General features: G+C 39.2%; 1 protein-coding gene across 2 annotated transcripts in view; it reads right to left on the minus strand.

Annotated features, from left to right (window-relative positions):
* SLC24A4 (solute carrier family 24 member 4) overlaps positions 1-22,055 on the minus strand; it is a 275,977-nt gene that overhangs the window by 118,042 nt on the left and 135,880 nt on the right. The gene's annotated exons all lie outside the window — the stretch shown is intronic.

Here is a 22,055-nt window from a genome sequence, read left to right on the forward strand (position 1 = left end):
ATCCATCCATCCATCCATCCATCCATCCATCCATCCATCCATCCATCCATCCATCTATCCATCCGTTTATGACTAGAAATGTGGATATGCAGGTAAAAGATAATTATCTCATTTTTTGTGCTTTCTCAGATGAATCTGCATGGAAGATACAGAATTTTGAGTACCCCTTTAGGGTTTTCTTGGCAGAACACCCACCCCCTTAAACTGGTTTTGGAGCACCAGATGCCCAGGAAGAATTAAGTAAGTATTTACATGGAATTTTTAACCCTAAATCAGAGTGAGTTTTCTGATAGACCAATTGCTTGGGGTGATGAAGAAATTGAATTTATAAAATAAATCTTAGCTTAAAGCCACAATTAGCTGGGATGGTTCTGGTTCTTGAGTTCCAGAGACCTTACCATGTAGTGCAAGGGATCTCTGTGTGGGAATAAAATGCCCATTCTTGCCAAGGCTCAAATAAACTTTCTTATGGGAGAAAAGTCATTGAGTATTTTCCTCTGGTCTAATGACTGGGTATATTAGGGTTTCTGCCATTTTATCATAATTATAGCAGAAAAACCTCTGGCTTTAATTGTAGAGCAATGGCAGAGCCCATTCTTCCTCTCATGAAGGAAAAGGTCACGCCTCAGCTGAGTATTCCAACTGAAGCCAGAAACTGGAAGCAAAGAGGAGCTCCATGCTCCATGGATCCCAGAATCATTGAGCAGTCATCAGAAACAACCAGTAGGAAGCAGTAACAGATGAGACCAGTGCAATGACATCCCCTGGTGAAATTTCATGTCGCTCTATGCTTAATTCTTCATGTGGTTCTGGGGTTCCTAAACCCATTTCTGGGGGCCTCCACCAAAGAGAACTTACAGAGTTTTATTAGAGTCTGAACCCTTGTAGAATTCTGGGAGATTCCGAAAGCTTTATGGCTGCCATGCAAATAAAGAGGAGCAAACACAAAAGCTAAGTGTAGAGGTCAAGGTTATTGCCTTCCTCCTCCCCATTTCTGGCCTTTCATGGGACTACGTGGCTAGCAAAGAGTTCTTTGCCACTATTTTGTGTGGAGGAACTTACATAAGACCTTAAAAATCCAGAAGAAATGATTAGGAATAGAGCAATTAAATAAAAGGACCACAGGATCATAGACTGAGGGAAGGGACCGTAGAAGTTTCTAAATCTAACCCCTTCATTCTTCAGGTGAGAAAATCGAGGCCCAGAGAAATTAAGTGATTTGCCTCAGGTGGAATTTGAAATCTTTGATAGGAAACATGATTACAAATATGCCTGTGATCACTTCTCCTCTCTGGGCCTCTGTTTCCACACCTGCAAAATCAGACGGTGCAATGAGATGAAGGATTATCAATCTGAGGTCTATGGATTACCAAGAAGTCTGTGGATAGATTTCAGGGTGTGGAGAAGGGGAGGGCCCATGAACTTGGATGGGAAAAAAATTACATCCTTATTTGCTTTACCATCTATCTAAAATTGGACATTTCCTTAATTTGTGAAGACAGGAAACAAAAACATTATTTTGAGAAGGGGCCCATGGATTTCACCAGAACACCAAAGGGTCCAAGCTACGAAAAAAAAAAAAAAAGATTAAGAATTTCTGGATTAAATGCTCTCTAAGTCCTCACAGTGCTCTAACAATCTATGTCAACCTCTGAGGCTTAGGTTACTAACCTACAAAATGGGGATAATAATTAAATTGATGATTTAGGATTGTGGTGAGGAAAGCATTTGGTAAATTGCAGAGCCCTATAGAATTATGAGCTATTTTTATAACCTTGTTCTTCCTGCCTTTTTTGATGGGGCTCAGATAGAAAGAGCTGCAGGAAGAGTCACTATCCTGCTATTATTCTTTTATATTTAATATTTTACAGATTATTGCAGCAGAGAAAACAACTGCTTTTTGATAGCTGAATACAGAATTAAGTCATAAGCTGATTCTCTATAGGCTATTTGAAAGAATCATTGGCACAAATCCAGAAGCAGACAGGAAAACAAGGATGATTCACATCTTGTCCTGTTCCCACACAACGTTGATCTCTTCTGTTGAGTTTCTAGATTTTTTTTTTTTAAGTTTTTAGGCAATTGGGGTTAAGTCACTTGCCCAGGGCCACACAGCTAGTAAGTGGCAAGTGTTTGGTCTGAGGCTGGATTTGAACTCAGGTCCTCCTGACTTCACGGCCAGTGCTCTACACTGTGCCACCTAGCTGCCCCAAGTTTCTAGATTTTAAAAAACTTTTTGATTTATCTCTCTTGAGAGTATGAGTATTTGATATGATGACATCCATTAAAAATTCTGTACTTAAATTTTTATGGATCAATGTTCTACCCAGGCAATTGTGGAAAACAATTTGGTTCCTGATAATGGCCTAGCTCTAAGTACAGAATGTTGAGTTCTCCAGGACATCTTGAGGTCTGAATTTGCATCTGTCAGTCCGTAAAAGATAAGCTTCTGCTATATAATTCTAGCCACCACGTCATATCTTGCTAGATACTCTGTAGGGGTTAACTCTTTACAGCCTGCAATAATGTACTGCACAGTTTCAACCATTTCCTCCTTAAGGATAGATAACCTTTCTCTAATTTCTGGTGGCAGTGACTTTATATCGACTTGCAAATTGCTTTTTGGTGAGGCAATTGGGGTTAAGTGACTTACCCAAGGTCACATAGCTAGTAAGAGTCATATGTTTGAGGCCGGATTTGAACTCAGGTCCTCCTGACTCCAAGGTTGGAGTTCTATCCACTGTGCCACCTAGATGCCCCTGTCAATATACTGTTGGCTGAGCTTATGCAGATGTTCCCCATGGAGGGCCCTTTGATTCCAGTTGGATCTTAGCCATTTCACAGGTTCCATCAAGAGGGAAACCACTTTCAGTCACGTTTGACAAATCCAATGGAATGCATCTATTAACAGCCTTTACTATTGTTCAAAGAAATCATGTTTGCTTATTTCAAAAGTATGTCTACAAGTTTCTGACCTGTTTGTCACATGCTCAAAGCATACCTATCAGTTCTTTTCCTCCTTTTTTGTTGAAGAAGTATTAATCTTCCAATAGCTGCCTTAGGGCAACAAGTTCTGTTTTTCTTTAATATTATTATTATTATTATTCCAACTTTCTAGATTCTAAGATTACTCTCAGTCAAATATTCTATATCTTATCATCAAACATTCTGTGTTCAAAGGTCTCTCTCAGCTCTAATGAGATCAGTTAAAAAATAAATATTGCTGATCTATTTTGTTTTTGCATTGTCTATATTTCCCCCATGTCCTTCCCCAGCTTTCCAAGTAGCCATCCCTTATAACAAAGAAATTTTTTTAAAGACAAAAGAAAAAAGGGGAAAAAGAGGGAAAAAATCAGCAAAACCAGTAAGTGTACAGGGAAAATAAATCTGACATTATATGCAACGTCTGCATTGCATGAAAACCTCTGCAGCAGAGTTGGGGGCCATAAGTCCCATTTTTCACATACTATGTTCTAAGGTCTCTTCTCCAGCTCTAACTTTCTGTAACTCAATATTTATTTTCAATTACAATCAGAATACCAGTATTTTCTCTGAACTGAACCATATTTTATGTGATTCGAGTACCAAATAAAGTGGAAAAAGCATCAGCTTGGGAAATCTGCAGACCTGGGTCCTAGCCCTGGTTCTCTTCATCAATAACACTATGTGACTTTGGGCCATGGTACATCCCCTCTTTAGACCTTAGTTCCTTCTCTATAAAATAAGAGAGTTGAACTCGAATGATTTCTGAAACTCTCTTTTGGCTCTAAGATTGTGTGACAAATATAAGTTTGTTTTCAAATAGGCTGGAATAAAAGCTTCTAAATGATCCAACTTTACTCAGTTTATTTGTCCAATGACAGCTGAATGCTATAATTTACCTACCAATACTTTAGATACACTGTCCAAGGATTTGGGGAAACCCCCTCAAACTCAAGTACAAGGAAACACCAGCATTTTCTACTGTCCATCCAGTATAAATCCTATAAAGACAAGTGATTTGTTAGTGACCCTTTCAAACTCTCTTTCTCAAAAAAACCCAACAAGGCAATTTATCTGCTTTCTATTTCCTGAAAGGATGTAAGGTTGTCATATTCCAAGTTTCCATGAGAATTAAGTGATGAAATAGAAAACCAGAATAATTTTTGAACAATGTGACCTGTCATTATTTGTTTAATGTGAATTGCCTACTAGGTGTGGTAGTGGAAAAGGCCTGATTCCTAACCACCAAAGCCTTCAAATTAAGCCCAAGATTCATGGCACCCTGCCAGCCACGGAAGCAAATGATCTTGGTCTCTGGAACCAGGATGTTGAATATAATATGAATGAATGTAATGTGCCTTATCTCCTCCAGGTGTCACTGTTGTAGAGAACCTGTCTGAGGTTTTCCTATGGGATTTTTTTGTGTGAGTGTGTGTGTGTCAATCAGGATAGATGTTAGGGAATGAAATAATTCATAAAAAAGAAACCATAGAGACACATTTTCCCAGGAAATCTCTCACAAGATTCTGGAAGATGTACAAATTTCCAAGAACTTTGAGTAAGGAAAGAAAGTAGTCGCCAAATTGTTGCAAGAAATCTTACAAGAAGGAAAGGTAATTGCCCTTAAACTAATAGTTAACATTTATACAACATTTTAAGGCTTGCAAAGTTTTATACATACATATATATGTGTGTGTGTATACATATATGTATGTACGTATGTATTTCTCATTTATTCCTTATAATGCTGGGAGGTAGGTGCTATTTTTATCCGTATTTTATAGATGAGGAAACTGATGCGCAGTAGTCACTTGCCTAGGATCACATAGCTAATAAGTGTCTGAGGCTAGATTCGAATTCAGCTCTTTCTGACTCCTGGACCAGCGCTCTATTCCGCTGATCTTGGAAGTGGCATGCATCTATCCTATCAGAGAAGATGGTGGGTATAGCAAAACCATGCATTCACTGAAAGCCTTGCTGCATGGTATACTAATACTAGCTAACAAACATTTTATAATAAGACTAAGACTACAGAACTTTAAATATATTATATAAGATCCCTATCAGATAAGTGCTAATCTTTTTTTTATTATAGATTTTACACATTTTACAGATGAGTTAACTGAGTCTGAGAGAAGTTAGGTGACTTGTCCAAGGTCACAAAGCAAATAAGTATCTAGGTAGGATGGGAACTCAGGTCTTCTGGACTTTAAATCCAGCACTTTGTCTACTATACCATTTAGAAGAAGTGCTGGTTTCAAATCCTGACTCCGTCACTTGCTAGCTATGTTATCTTGGTCAAATCATAATCTCAGAACCTGTTTCTTCATCTATAAAAGATGGAGACTGGATGGCTTCTTCAACCTGAAAACTGATGGCCCTACCATCCTGGCTTGTTCTTGACCCATCAGCTTATATTGATACTTCAACCTTAACTAAGCTCCTGTCTTTATATCGACTTTGATGCAGTGGTCTGTCCCGTATTCCCAACTGCTGCTGGTTGTTACCTTCCTTCCATGGAACAGTGACTCAAGTGTTTTTGACTTACCAGTTGTAACCCTAAATTGGGCTCCATCAGCCAATGTGCTTTTCTTGAATGACAACAGATTAGCAGCTCTCCTCCATCCTAGTCATTAACTTTTGCCTGTCCCATCTCAGGTGACCTTTATGAGACATTTATCCTCCCAATAAGGGTTGAATCCTATGATTTCCCCCACCATCAAGTCATAGACATAGCTTGCCTTTCTTCCTTTTCTGTCTGATAGTCTTTCACACATAGAGTTTTCTGAGTGTCCTAATATATCATTTGTTTCTGGGGTATACTCTTCAATTCAGTGACATTGGCTTCTTTGCTGTTCCATTAATAGGACCAACCATATCTCAGCTCCAGGCATTTTCTCTGGCTGTTCCCTTTGCCTGGAACACTCTCCTTCCTCATCTCTGCCTCCAGGCTTCTCTGGCTCCCTTCAAGTCTCAAATAAAATTTCTTCTTCTGCAGGAAGTCTTTCCCAATCCCTCCTAGGTAGGGTTGTTGGATAGAGCATTGGGCTTGGGATCAGGACGACTCATTTTCCTGAGTTCAAATCTGGCTTCAGACACTTATTAGCTGTGTGACCCTGGTCCAGTTGCTTAGCTCTGTCTGCCTCAGTTTCCTCATCTGTAAAATGAGCTGAAGAAGGAAATGGCAAACCACTCCAGTTGCTAAGAAAACCCCAAATAGGATCATGAAGAGTCGGACATGATGATGACAATAATAACCACCGCCCTCTCTTATTTACTTCCTATTTTTCCTGTTTATAGCTTGTTTGTACATATTTGTTTGCTTGTCTCCCCCATTAGAATGCGAGCTCCTTAAGGGCAGGACTGTCCTTTGCCTCTCTTTGTACCCCTAATACTTAACACAGTGCCTTAGTAGATGCTTAATAAATGCTTATTAGCTGACTGACGGAGTATAGGCTCTCTAAGACAGAAGAGTAAAGAATGACCACACATAATGTGAGGAGATTTTACTTTTTTTTTTGACTTCTAAATTTCATTGACCTGACTCAAGACCATATCATAAAGTATCTGGGTAAGATTCCCTTTTCATTGCCCTTTATCTATGTAAGATGTAATGTAAGTCTGCTGCCCAGTCAAGTTTTAGTTTCATGTGTTTATTCTGCCATCTGTTTGTTTCTTACGCATCTACTGGTTCCCATTAGTATGTACGACTAAGAGTGTAATTCCTGAAATGATGACTCTCAACCTTAGTTTTTAAAGTCTCTGTGTTTCTCCAAGGAACATCACCTTCACAGGATCATATATTTAGAACTGGAGGGAACTGTACAGAGATCATCTAATTCAACTCCCTCATTATATGATGAGAAAATAATCATGGAGAGGTTAAGTGGCCAATGGAGTTGAATCCAGGGCTTCTGATCCCAAATCTAATCATCTTCCAGTGAATTACGGCTTCCCCAGAAGTAAGAAGGTTGCCCAACAGTCTAAATACCAAATGAAATTTGTTTTACCTTTCAGTTTTATATACAAAATATATATGCAAATTTTCAAAAATCTCTAATTTCCCTGGTGTGAATATTTCCCTACTCTCCTGCAGAATATAAGCCCTCCTTATATGCAAACTCATAACATGCTTAAAAAGATGCTTCATCCTCTTCATACTTGACTGAGTTGGTCCTCAGACAACAGACAACACAGAGTCAGTCACCTGGTCTTAACTCGAAGCTGCAAACTCAGGGAGATAGGATTCTACTGATCCAATCTTAGGGTTCCCAGGGTCATCTTTATACCATGATGAGGCATCAGAAGAGGACTTTGTGATACACATAGGATGTTGTGGCAATAGTGAGGAGTGTCGTGGAATCAAGCAGTGATAGGTGATGAAATTCTAAGTAGGCTGGGAGTCCCTGAGAGTGGAGAGACTAGGTCTATATAACTCTCTTTATGGTGTCCAGCACAGTAATATGCGTAAAACATATGTTTTGGGGGGGGTGGGTGAGAATTTATCATTTATTAAATAATTTTGTTATTGTTTATTTTAAACTTTCATTTAAAAATTTATTATTTATTTTAACTTTAATTTTAAAATGATTAATTTTAATAAATTTTTTAATTAAATAAATTTATTATTTATTTTTAACTTTTACTAAAATAATTTTTTTAGCTCCAAACTCCTTCCCTCCCTCCCTCCCTCCAATCTCTCTTCTCCTCATTGAGAAGGTCAGCAATTATCATTATATCACTTATACATGTGAAACCATGCAAAATATGGGGAGTGAGAATTCATTGAGTTGGTCTCTTTGATCGACTTTTTTTTTTGTGGCAGTGTCATACAGAGATTAATAGATGCTATCATTACCCTCCAGGAGTTTACAATTTATGCCCATACTTCCTAATGAAGATTAGAACAAAAATATACGCTGGGATAGAATGCTACATGTTACAGTCCCCAGAGATGAAGCAGGTTTTTCTCAGTGCAAAAAGACAAAACTACAAATAAACTCAATATCCCTGTGTAAATGTGGAGACATATTAGCGGTAATATCATGAAGAGAACAGAATAAGAAGACCTAGATTTGAATCCCGACTCTTCTATTTACTACATGTATGATGTTAGACAATTCTCTTAGCTTTTTTGGCCTCAGTTTCTTCAACCGTGAAATAAGGAAGTTGGATGATATCTCTAAGGCCCCTTTCGGGTTGAAATCCTATGATTTATGGGCAAAGCGCTTTAGTGTTATGGAAAGAAGTAGACTAGACACTGGGAGAGGATATCAGTTTCTAAGACCTAGGCTTACTACTAACTAGCTGTGTAAGTTTGGGCTCATTTCTTACCCTTTATAATAAATCTTAGCTTCCTCATCTGTAAAATGAGAAGAATATTTCTTTCACACCTCCCTGAGAGGGCTGTTGTGAGGATTAAATTAGATAATGTAGGGAAAATGCTTTGAAATGATAAAGGGCTAAATATGTAGCCATCAGGTACTTGAAATGCCATATATAGCTCCTTTCACATCTCTTTTCTTGCCTTTATGCCCAAAGGGAGAGGGATTCACTGCACATTAGTTAGAGGGAGTGGGGAAAGGGAAGGGAGTAAAGGACCTTTGTGCCAAGGCAGAAGAGGCCTGAGAGTCCACTGACTTCTACATTCTGTGAAGTGACCAGGGAGGAAGAATTTGTCTCTACCATGGATGGAGGGGTAATGGATGTGGGTAGCATAGACATAAATAGGGACTTGCATGGGGCAAGTTCCTGTCCTCTGCAGAAAAACTGAGGAAGCAGGTGATTTTAGACACAGCCAATGCTCTTCCCTGAAGGTTTCAGGCCTGGGGCCATCCAGGCATAACCACATTCATCTACTACTTGAGGTGAGAGTTTGGAGGAAATGGAGTCTCAGAAGAGAGCAGCAAAATGTCACTATGCTTATCCAAGAATGCAGCTGATAATGGTTTCATTTCTTTAATATTCCTTTCTGTACTGATTAAACATTCGTTGGCTATTTCAATGTTATTATTTGTTTCCAACTGTTAGTATGGTCAGTAATTGAAAACTTACATCAGTGATGACCTGAGAAGTTCCTGGTTTTAGTACAGGGTGGGGGCAAGTGAATCACAATTGATAAATTTTTATTTAAAATCCCCACAATTTGAATGTGAGTAAGTATGGTGGAAATTTAAATTAAAATATATTTCATCTTCTGGTTGGTGTTGGGGGGGGGCATAATGCACCAGTGTCTGCCTTTGGGAGACTTTGTATCTGGTAGGATGCTTGGGCCAGGCCACTTTGGTAGAGGGAGTCTATGGATGACCCTCTGCACAGGCTGTCCTGGGCAGAGAACTGGCTGAGTGAAATCACTGTCATCTAAGGGTGACTTACTGATTTATGTCATTCTTCAAAACTTCAGTGCCTCTTTGATACATTCCATCTCCCTCTTTTCCCTCTGCCCCTCCCCCTCACCTACTCTGTAGTTCAGTGACCTCAGCCTCCTTACTGTTCCTTACACAAGATGCTCCATCTCCAACTCTGGGCACTCTATTTTTCATGCCTAGAATATTCTTCCTCCTCATCTCTGCCTCCTGGCTTCCTTCAAGTTCCAGCTAAAATCTCATCTTCTATAGGCAGACTTTCCTGATCTCTCCTAATTCTAGTGTCTTTCCTTTACTGATTAAATACAATTTATCCTGTATATATCTTGTTAGTACATAGTTATTTGCATGTTGTCTCCACCATTAGACTATGGGTTCCTTGAGAGCAGGGATTGTTCATTTACTTTTTTTGCTTTTCCAAGCACTTAGTATGGTACCGAGCACACAGCAGGTACTTAATAAATGGTCAAGGGCAGCTAGGTGGCACAGTGGATAGAGTGCTGGTGGGCCTGGAGTTCAAATCTTCTTGAGTTCAAATCTGGCTGCAGATACTTACTAGCTGTGTGACCCTGGTCACTTAACCCTGTTTGCTTCAGTTTCCTCATCTGTAGAATGAGCTGGAGAAGGACATGGCAAACCACTTCAGTATCTTTGCCAACTCCCCCCCCTCATTGGGTCATGAAGAGTAGGACACAACTGAAACAACTGAACAACAATTTGTTCATCATTTCAAATCAGAGGAATTGAGGGAGCTTAAATAAATAAGTGATAATAAATTATTATTAATTAATAAATAATAATAAACAAATGCTTACTGATTAATGTGGGTATTCCCTCTATTTATGAGACCTGCAAATCACTCTTACTTTTTCATCCAGTGTTATTCTTGTCCATAGTTTCCAATATATCTTTTACAAAAGTTCTACCCATGTTGGAAGTTTTCCCACAGGGTTAAAAATACTGACAAACATTTTGTGGTACCCCTGCAGCATGAAAGCTGTCCATCTTTCTATCCACCTTTTCACCTCCCCACCCTGCCCCCTATATGATCAATTCATCTCCTTTTCTGGTGATACATTTTTGAGTAATATGCAGTATACCATATGTTATGCCTAAGTAATCATGGGAAATATACTATGGTCTATAATGTGACCTATCTTTACCTACCCTGCTTATCTGAAGTCAGAGTCAATAAGCTTAAATGATCTAAAAGTTTCTTGACATTTAGGTAAGAAAAATCTGCAAATGGACCAGTTCTCACATTTATGTTGTAACACATACAGTGAAGACAGATACCATTAAATAAAGCAACATGGTATAGTGGGAAATAATTGGATAAAGAGTCATAGCTGACAAGGGGCAGCTAGGTGGTGCAGCAGATAAAGTGCTGGTGGGCCTGGAGTCAGGAAGACTCATCTTGAGTTCAAATCCGGCCCCAAATACTTCTGTGTGACCCTGGGCAAGTCATTTAACCCTGTTTGCCTCAGTTTCTTCATCTGTAAAATGAGCTGGAGAAGGAAATGGCAAACCATTATAGCATCTCTGCCAAGAAAACTCCAAATGGGGTCACGAAGAGACAGACATGACTAAACAAGAAAAAAACGTCTATTATCAGTGTCTTCATCTCTCAAATGAGGGACTTAACTAGACAATTTTCTTTCCTTCCTTCCTTCCTTCCTTCCTTCCTTCCTGCCTTACTTTCTTCCTTCCTTCCTTCCTTCCTTCCTTCCTTCCTTCCTTCCTTTCTTTCTTTCTTTCTTTCTTTCTTTCTTTCTTTCTTTCTTTCTTTCTTTCTTTCTTTCTTTCCTTCAGGCTCTGATGTTTTATATCCTCAGGTTCCTTCCAGCTCTAACAATCTATATTTTGATGCTGTACCTTCTAAGGTCCTGATACAGTTGAAGGAGCATTGTGTCCAGGATGGAGGAGCCTAGCTTACCTGAGTGTCCGTGAACAAAACACAACCTCCTGGGTTTCCTTTCTTAGTCTGTAAAATGGTAGTGTATAAAGGTGGTGAAGAGAGGTGGGAAGGAAGAGGAAAGGGAGACATAATTGCTGTTTTCAAGTATTTGAAGGGTTGTTAGGTGGAAGAAGGATTACAATTGATCTCTTTGAGCCAGGAGTGGGGTGGGCATAACTAGGAACAAGGAGTGGCAGTTGCAAAGAGTTCTATCCATTCAATGTAATGGTAATAATTAAGGCTCTCCACGAGTAGAATGGACTGACTGAGGAGGTAGTAGACATACCTCATTAAAAGTTTTCAGACAAAGGCTGAATTACCACTTCTGGGGGTTCATTTAGAAGTTATTCCTGTTCAGGTATAGGTTGTATTATGTAGCCTCTGAGGACCCTTGCCACTTGAAGATTCTGTGATGCTCCCTCCAATACAAACATTCTATGACAATTATCTATTTTTATCACCTTCAGACAGAAGCATGAGTATTTAGGTCCAGGAGAATGTACAGTGAGTTAAGGGAGGATTGTGTTCAGACAGGAGAGGAAAACTACAACTCCCTATTCCTTCCTCCCCCACCTCTCCCCCTCTTCCCCTGGATTATAGATGGAGAAAGAGGCTAGGAAATAGACAAAGCTTTTTTTTTTTTTTTTTTCCAAAAGAACCTTTAGAGAGCAATGCGGATTTTCCTGGCCTTACCAATTAAGAGCTGAGGCAAGCTATGGGGAATCCAAATCCAACAGTCAAACTACAGGGATATTGTTTTGTCTTGTATGAGCAGGTTAGGCTAGGAGATAAAGAAGGCTCAGGGGAATGTCAACTATAAATACCTTTCAGGTAACAATCTAAATGAAAAAAGGGAATTACTTGGTCTCAGGGATGGTTAGGAGATGGGGCAGGGACCTCAGGCAGCAGGCAGCGCGTGGAAAATGTTCGTTACTGGCAGAATTTCCCTTTGCAATGGAAAAGCCAGGAGGAAAGAGGATATGCAAACTGGTGGAACAACCTTGATCACCTTCCGGAATGATTGTGGCTGCAGGTGGGAGCAAAAGGCAATATGTTGTATTCTTCTGGCCCCTGTAGCGACTCAAAGACCACTCAGTTGAAGATTGATTGACTCACTTGCTAATTCACTTCTTAATTTCCTAAAACGTACTGTGTGAGGCATTTGGGGAAATGCAAAAGAGTAAGAGATGGTACCTGCCTTTAAAGAGTTTACAATATGGACACAGACAAAAATAATACAAACACACGAGACATAAAGTAAGATCACATGAAGAAGAAATCACTTCTCCCTCAGGGAATCAGGGCAGGCTTTGTGGAGGAAGTGGCATTTGACATCAATGGTGGGAATTAAGGAAAGGAGAAAGGCATGGAGGCAGTAAATGTAGGAGATATAGAGTCCAATGTGGCTGGAATGTAGCATATGAGAAGGGATATATGATGTATGAGATCCCATATATATGCATATAGGATATATAAGATATATGAGATACACCTGGGAAAGTAAACTGGAAGCAAATTACAGTGGGTCTTGCTAAGAAGTTTTTGTACTGTCTCTCCCCCTATTAGAATGCAAGCTCCTGGAGCAGCTAGGCAGTACAGTGGATAGAGCACTGGCCCTGAAGTCAGGAGGATCTGAGTTCAAATCCAGCCTCAGACACTTAACACTTACTAGCTGTGTGACCCTGAGCAAATCACTTAACCCCAATTGCCTAAAAAAAAAAAAAAAAAAGAATGCAAGCTCCTTGATGGCAGGGACTATATCATTTTTGTATGTGTGGCCACAGTTTTTGATACATGGTGCTTGTTTCTCTGGTAGGTAGGTGGTGCAGTGGTTAGAGCAACAGGGGTCTGAAGTCAGCAAGACCTGAGTTAAAGTCCAGCCTCAGACACTTATTAGCTGTATGACCCTGAACAAGTCACTTAACCCTGTTTGCCTCAGTTTCTTTATCTGTAAAATGAGCTGGAGAAGGAAATGGCAAACCATTCCAATATCTCTGTCGAGAAAACCCCAAATGGGGTCATGAAGAGTTGGACAAGTCTGAAATGAATAAATAACAACTTGTTCCTCATTGTGAATCAGGAATTAAGGGAGCCAGAAGTGAATGTTGGCTAACCGTAAGCTGGGAGAAGTACTAGTGGATTATTGATCATAGTAGGGGATGTGAGGGTCAATGGTAAAGGCCATTGGGAAGGTGAAAAGAGGTATAATGCCAGGTAAAATTTTGTCCTATGAATGCAAAAGGTGGAATAAGTGGTGGAGACACGTGGTGGCTTTACCAATGATAGAAAGAAAACCAAGCCAGCTTCCTTCAGTGGTAACAGAAGGTTGAGTAAATGCTGTTTTTGTAAATGGTAATGGTAGCAATGGCTGAGCATGGAGTTTCAGATTTCAGGAGGGAGACATCACTTCTAGACCGGGGGATTGGGGGACACTTCCAGAAGGAGGTGACAACTGAGCTTGGCCCTGAAGAAAGGAAAGCAAGAAGAAATCATATTGGGAATAGTGGTAGCCTGATACTGAGAAGGAAGAAGGAAGGATGAGTCTGGGGAGAGGCATGGTTTTTCTGGAATGGAGAATGCATGAAGGGGAGAAATGTTCCTTCCAATTCTATGAATGGATAAACGCAATATTGATTTTCTATTCAAGAGCAAGTAATATGAACTCTGTGCTCATGGAAGCTTACTTCATGAGTATGATTTCACAGTGATGGCCCCGTGTAGACTGTTCTTGATTACGGATATTTATGTATTTGTCTCACCTCCCCTACTCTGTTTTGTACAACACTCTCACTCTCAAAGAGACTTGCACACACTCAGTCATACGTGCTGAATAAATAAGTGAATGAACAAACGCACTGCAGTGAAAAGAACACTTGATATGGAGTCGGAAAAACGAGGTTCAAATCTCAATTCAACTACTTTTGACTACTGTGTATAATCTCAACCTCAGTTTCCTCCTCTGTAAAATAAGACTGTATTAAACTGTCTCTTAAGAGGTCTCCTCTGGTTCTAAATCTTGCAATTCTATGAATGAATAAAATTATTAAAGGTCATAAAACTAAACAAATAGGATAGTCAGGGATTTTCAACAATATCCTGTACCACAAAATCAAAGGGACATTTAACTATAGCAAGAGCAACAAAAACTCTGAATCTGGGCAGTGCTTTTTATTTTTCAATGACTTCTAGGTCCATTATCACATTTGATCTTGACAACTACCCTGGGGAGATAAGTAAGGCAAAGGATATAAAGTCTTTTGGGGGGGGGGCACAGATCTAGAAGCTGACAGAGAAAAGTTGTTGCTCAATCAGGAATTGTACAGCAACAGAGTAGGTAGGGAGCAGAACCCAAGTCTCCTGACTCTTAGCTCTTTTCACTCAGCCATAAAATAAGGTCCTCCCCTGCTTTTAATTTGCAGAAGGCATTTGAATATAAGCCTTCTTAAAACCTACAGGCTAACTTCTCTAGAACTTTTCACAAGTCAGTGGGTGTCAAACTCAAATACCAACAGGAATCACAGGGACCACATGTTGACTTAGAGGACCACATGTTTATATATTTCTTTTTTTTTTAATCAATACAGCAACACATCAAAATCAGATAGGAACTACATTTTAATCTGGTTCAGGAGGGATTGAGGAATGTTGTGGGGCACATAAGGCCTGCTGACACCTCTGTGGTAAGGCATTTGCACTTGTGAATTGAATACTATACTTGAATTTTTGGTTCATCTTTATTACTGGTAGTGTGAATAGCTTTGCTTAGTTTTCTTAATGTCAGGCTTCCTACTTGCCACATAATAAGGATGGAGCTGACATTTCCATTTTCTTTTAAGGTTCACAAAGTCCTTTACATGCATACATTATCTCACTGATTCTCATGACCCTATGAGGTAGATACCAGTAAGGATTGTTCTCCCTGTTTTACAAGAGAGGGTACATTTGTGCCTAAGTGCGTGTCCATAACAGTGGAGGAGCCAGCTCAGAGAAGCCTGATTTGGGAGGAGATGTAGGAGAAATTTGCAGACTACTCATAAAAGTCTATGATCCAAGTAAATGTCTTATGACCTCTAAGGGCCCATTTGACTCTGAGATTCTAGGATTCCATAAACTAATTACCAAGCTTGTCAAAGTTTCAGAAATAGGTAGTGGGAGGCTTTGTTTTAAAAAAAGTACAGAATTCACTTTTAGCTTAGAAAGCTATGGACATGTACGTGTTAGGTGCTTTTGGTTTACTTTATAAAATAATTAGATCACTTGTTTCCTTAAATATACCCAGAGGATTAAGCTTAACTTGATGAATGTAATAAGAAAGGCTAATCCTGGAAAGGTTAAGTCACCTTTTCTTTTTCTAACTCGTTTCCTCTTGTGTATAGGACAAATAAAGCATACATATCCTGCCAAAATAGCACACATGGAAATATGTAATACATATCTGTGTACACACTCAGATGTTTTATATATTTATATCTAAGTATACACAGGCATGTGCATAAAGCAGAATTAGAAATGTGTATGTATAGATACATACATATGTGAGCTACAGAGGCACCCATATATAGAAATGTACACATATGACTATATATTTATATATAAGTTTAATGTGGTACCCAGAGCTGGTGCTGTGGATAAAGGACACTGGATTTGGAGTCAGAAGACCTTGGTTCAAATCCAGCCTTGACACTTGCTAGCAGTGTGACCCTGGATAAGTCATTTACCCTTTCTGGGCCTCAGTTTCCTCATTTGTAAAAATAAAGGGGTTCAGATAATTGGCCACTAGAGTCCCTTTCAATATAAATCTATGATTCCAATCTCCATTTTATACACCCTGCAGCCATTATCCTCATTTTCCTTTCCACTGGAACCCTGGACTGTGCGCATGGGAAGACAGGCTCTGATAGATTAGTTTTTGTCTCCTCTTGGCCCAAACCAGGCCTCCATGTCACTTCCTAGCCGTCTCCCCCACCTAACTTCATCCCTGTTCAGCTCCCCTTTATGTGTTAAGTCTTCTCCCATGACAATGAGTGTTCCTTGCAGGCAGACTGTCTTGCTTGCTGGTATTTATATCTCTAGCACTTAACCACACAATAAATGCTTAAATATTGTGCTTTTTTTCCTTTGTCTCTGACTCATCTCTATGTCCCTCTGTCTTTCTGTCTCTCTCTGACTTGTTCAATTTACAAAAGTTTGTAAATAGCAGAGCTGGAATTTCAAATCCTTATTCAAATTAGGTGTCAAATGCCACCTAATTTTTCTCTGCAATATCTTCATTGAAAAAAAAATATCAAACTTGGTAAGTTCTGATCTGAAGGGGTAAACAACCCAAGACCACTCCATCATGGGGATGTCAGAGCAGTGGTGTCCACATATCAGCACCACTCTGTCTGCTTCTGACTCTGGGTTAAAAGCTTGTTGAGTTGGGTATTAGAATCTGGTATGGTGAGAGTGACTGATGTCTTCCTGGAATCCAATCCCCCAGGAAAAAGATGATGTAGTTTCATGCCTAAGAGAGCCTCAAAGAATTAACTTTGGATTTTTTAAAATTGGAATTTTAAAAATTCTCACCCCTTCATCCCCCTCAGCCTCCCACTGCCCGTTTCTGAAACTCTGATAATCTTGGTAATTTAATATATATAAAAGCTTTACCTAACAGGGCCACAAAGAGTAAATTTAGATTTTTTTATGGATGTAGTCGGAAGTTAACCGAAGCAATTATTGGTAAAGATTCTATTGTTCTGCCAGGATCCTCAAGGCCAAGATTCACTGGTCTGAAATCTTGACCATTCATGCTGTATCAAGGCCTACCAGGTCTTGTGACTTTAAGTCCAGTTCTATTTTGCATGTATATAACATGTGGGTATACATGTAAATATTCATGTATGTTGATATGCATATATGCCTATAAGAAAAATCTCAAAGGGTAAGGAACCAAAGGCTACCTAATTTAACCTATACCTAAACAAGTTCTGTTCTCTAACTTCCCCAAGTGGTTATCCAACCTCTGTTTGGAGATGTCCACTGATGAGGGACCCACTATCTTTTGATGTAACCCATTCAACTTTCTACATCTCTGATTGTTAAGGAGTTGTTCTTATGTCAAGAGAACATGCCTTTCTATAACTTCCATCCACTCACTGCTTCTCTCAGTCAAAATAGAACATCAAAGTTCTTTAAATACTTAGAGATAGCTTCCCAGGACTATTCAAAGCTTTGACCCAACAGCTTTCCCTTCTTACTGGCTCCATTTTGGAAATCCACTTGGGAAAAGTGTAACTGTGCTGACATTGAGCTTCTTTGGGTGATTATTTCAGTCAATGTTATATTTACACTACAAACCAAGTAAAGAATTGTTAAGTCATCTAGTCTAACCTCTATCCAAATCATGATTCACATCAATATTCCCAACAAATAATCACCTAGTCTGTACCTAAACATAGCTAGTGATGGGGAATTCACTCCCCCCCCCAAGGCAGTCCATTATACTGTTGGACACCTCTTATTCTTATGATGTTCTTTCTTATATTGAGCCAAAAATCTGGCCTCTTTAAGACTTCTTTCCACCCAGTGGGTAATAGTTTTCTCCTGGGTCTAACAGGACAAGTCTAATCCCTGTTCCATAAGACCATTTTTGAAATTTTTAAAGGCTACAATCATTTTCTGGTTATTCCCCCCTAACACACCTTACTCCTTTGCCCCTGGTTTTATGCCCCAGGCTCTTGTCTTCTCCAGACTCATAACCCTTAGTTCCTTCAACCAATCCTTGCATGGCATAGTTTCAAACACTTCCATTTTTCTCTGGACGCTCTCCAGCTCATCAATGTTCCTTCTAAAATATGGTACTTAGAACTGGACGTAATACTCTAGATACGATGTGACCAGGACAAAGTATAGGAGGACTATTCCTCTCCCTACTCTCCTCTGCTAATGCTACCTAAAAATCAATGTCATCAAATAAAAAGTCATTATATTTATTTGCTGCTGTAAATTGTAAATACAAGAGAACACTGTATACAGTAACAACAGTATTGTTTTAAGGACTTTGAATGAATAAGTCATTTTGACTACTGTAACTACCCAAATTAAATATCCAAATAAAGGACATATGAAGAAAGATGCTATCTGCATCCAGAGAAAGAACTGATAAATAGAAGTATGTATAGAATAATTTTACACACACACACACACACACACACACACACACACACCCTTATTTGTATCTAATGGTAGCCATCTCTAGGGTGGCAGTAGAGGTAGGGGTGGGGAGGGAAGAAAAAAAGGAAAAAAAGAAATTTACATAATAACTTTATTATATACTTTAAAGAAATAGGCAAGTTGTATATAATAGATTTGCAGTTTTATGTGCAATCATCTTTTTTGTTACACTATGTTATGGAATTGCTTGTTTTATTCCATAAATTAAAAATTAAATAAAATTAAAAAAAATCAATGTCATCTTAACCTGCTTTAATAAAAATATAAAGTACCTATTTTGAAGAATGAACTGTAGGAAGAGGAGAAAGATAGGGAATATTCTGTTATTGTTCCTGAGACCATTTCTGATCAGTGTGCAAAGGCTAGAGGAAAGTACGTTTCAGCTCAACATCAAGAACCTCTCAATAATCAGTTGGGGTCAGTTGCAATGGGATGTTCAGGCAAAGATTAGAGGACTACATGTCAGAGACAGTATTGAAAGAATTCATTTAGGCAGGAATTGGTTAATCTACATGGTCCTTTCTTTCCAATTTTGAAATTCTTTAACTTTCATTTCTAAAAATCTAGAGAACACCCCTAGAGTTATTACGGAAATAACTATCCCCTTTCCCCTTTTATAACTTGGGCTTTCATGAACACACTCATTTTTCATCATATATCTACTTTACACTCAGATACTGTGTATATAGTATATTTACTTTAGCACAAGTCTCTGCAAAGGGTGGGAGAGGTGGACAAGAGAATAGAAAAAAAAATTTCCCATGTTCCTGGAATAATTCAGACTTGATCTTGCTTAAGGAAGCAAGGTCAAGGTCACCTCTAGATGCAAAGTAAGTAAAAGATGCTTCTCCGTGGAATGAATGGAGTACACTGAAAAGAACGTTAAACTTAGAACCCGGAGATCTGGCTTCAAACCCTGGCTCAGACACACACTAGCTGTGTGACCACAGGCAGGCAGGTCACTTCAGACAGTGTGGTAAAACAGGAAACACGTTGGACTTGGAGTTGAAAAGCTGGTCTCAATTCCTATATCCATCTTTTATTATCTGTGTAACTTTGGGCAATTCACTTAATCCTGTGTTTCCTCACCTGTAAAATAAAGGGGTTTGCCTGTGAGAGCTCTTCTAGCTTTAAACCTGTGATCCTAAGCATCTTTTAGAGTCTCAGTTTCCTTATCTGTAAAAATGGGAATGCTGTATTAGTTCTTGCACAGATGTGTTGTGAGTCTCAAATGATTACGTATGTAAAACTTCATATAAACACGAGCTATTATCATTAGCATTATTATTTTTTATTATAGATTTAACAGGCATCAGGGGAGTGGAGAAGAGAGCTCTTTTGTTCTTGGGCTGCTGGATGAGGCACTGTGGGTGAGGATGAGGTCCATGGTGGACATAAATCTGACCACTCCCAAGCTAAGAGTTGCCCCTGACTCAAGATTAAATCTGACAGTTCTGGAGGTGAGAAAACTTTGGTAAAATTGCTGACATCTATATTGATGGTGTAAGAGAATGAAGCACATAAATCATCCATAAAACAAGAGCATATTACAATCCATCCTCATCCATTTCAACATAATCCATTTAGTATGACAGGGCTGGGACTGGACTATAGTGCAGAAAGCGGCTCTTGCCAAGGTACTTTGAGCTATGTGAAAGCGGGCTGTCAAAAAAATTATTGACTAAAAAAATTTCCTAAGCATCATTGTGAGTGCACCTACTCGGTGGAGATGGAGGGGAGAGGGAAGGAAGGGAGGTGGAAATCAGGAAACATGAGTAAAAACTGAAGTAAAAATGGTTTGTTTAGAAATATTTTCATTTTTTAGCTGCATGACTCACTCCAAAACGTTAATCCTCTCATTTCATTCTATGAGGGCATAAAGAAAATTTGAGGATTAGAAAAGATGATAAAGAACCATATCTCTCTAGGTATTTTCCAGCTTTGTATAGAATATTAAAAATCAATTACACTCAGAAATGTGATTTAGGGAGCTAAATTTGCAATGATCTCAACTACACTGGCTAAGACAATTTCTTTTCATAGAATCATAGATCTTGAAGTTGAAAAGGACCTCAAAGCTCTTCCAATTTCAATGTTCATCCAAATTAGGAATCTCATTTACAATATCCCAAAGCAGTCAGAATTAAGGCTCTGCTTAAAGACCCCTAGGAACAAAGACCTCCCTATGTGATGGGGCAGCTTACTAAAGAAACTGGTCTCATCTATAATGCCTGTATCACTTACTTCACGGGGCTGTGGAAAGGCTCATCTGAGATAAGGTAAATGAAGTGTTTTGCAAATCTATAAATAGCCATAGCTATTCATTGTAGTTCTATACCCTCCCTGACACTAGAATAAGTCACATATTTAAAGATAGGGATCGTGTTCTGCCAGCTTCTCTCCCCTTTCCCCAATCATCTCTGTGGGCTAAATATCCCCAGTTCCTTTAACTAATACTCATTTTGCAGTTTTGAGTTTCCTCCACACCATGACACCTTCTGCTGGACAGTTCTCCAGCTGGCCAACCCTGTGTCTTATCCTTATGTCATGAGCCCCTTTGGAAGTCTGGAGAGGCCTATGGACTCATTCTCACAATAATTGTTTTTAAATGAATAGAATAAAATTCATAGGATTATGAAGAAAATCAAAGTCAGCAAAAGTTAAAATACAATTTCCCCCCATCACAGTTCACAGACCCTTTGCTTTCCAGACGTGGCCTGACCAGGATGGAGGAATACAACTGGACACTTTCTACTAATATCATTTAGGATCAAATTAGCTTTCTTGTCTTCTATTGATTCATATCAAGTTTTCAGTCTACTAGGACCCCTATGCCATTGTCAGAGGAAAAGCTTTCTAGCTGCACCTCTCCCATCTTGTACTTGTACTGTTGACTTCTGAACCCAAGTGGAGGATGTAACTTAATAGGATGTCCCTATTAAGTTTAATTTTGCCAATTTAGGTGCAACAGCAGCCAATGGAGATCTTTGGGGCAGCAAGGTGGCACAGAGGGCCTAGGGTCAGAAAGACCTGAGTTCAAATGCGGCCTCCAACACTGACTAGTAGTCTGAACCTGGGCAAGCCACTTAGTCTCTGCCTCAGTTTCCTCATCAGTAAAATGTGGATTATAATAGCACCTACCTTCCAAGGTTATGAGGATCCAATGAGATAACTGTAGAGTACTTAGCACAGTGCCTGGCACATAGTAGGTGTTACATAAATATTAACTATCTGCTAGTTATCTTGATTCTGCCATTTGATTTTTTAGCTATTCTTATTGAACTTTGTGCAGTATGCAAACCTGCCTAAGCCTTCATCCAAGTCTCTGATAATTGTAATGATTCCCATAGTCTGACAGCACTAGAATCCTCTAAGCTATTTTTGTCCTTCTTGTTGAGATGACTAGACCACACGGCCATGGATGTGTATTTGGAGAAAACATAGTTTCTCAAACACTAAATCCTCTGCTCACTCTCCTGCCTGCTTTGTTTTTACTTTGGCTGCCTGCCTCTTCCTCCTTTCCAGTTTCCCTTTAAAAT

The sequence above is a fragment of the Vombatus ursinus genome, unplaced genomic scaffold, assembly GCF_900497805.2.
Source record: "Vombatus ursinus unplaced genomic scaffold, bare-nosed wombat genome assembly UNPS02014794.1, whole genome shotgun sequence".
In the NCBI taxonomy this organism is placed as follows: Eukaryota; Metazoa; Chordata; class Mammalia; order Diprotodontia; family Vombatidae; genus Vombatus; species Vombatus ursinus.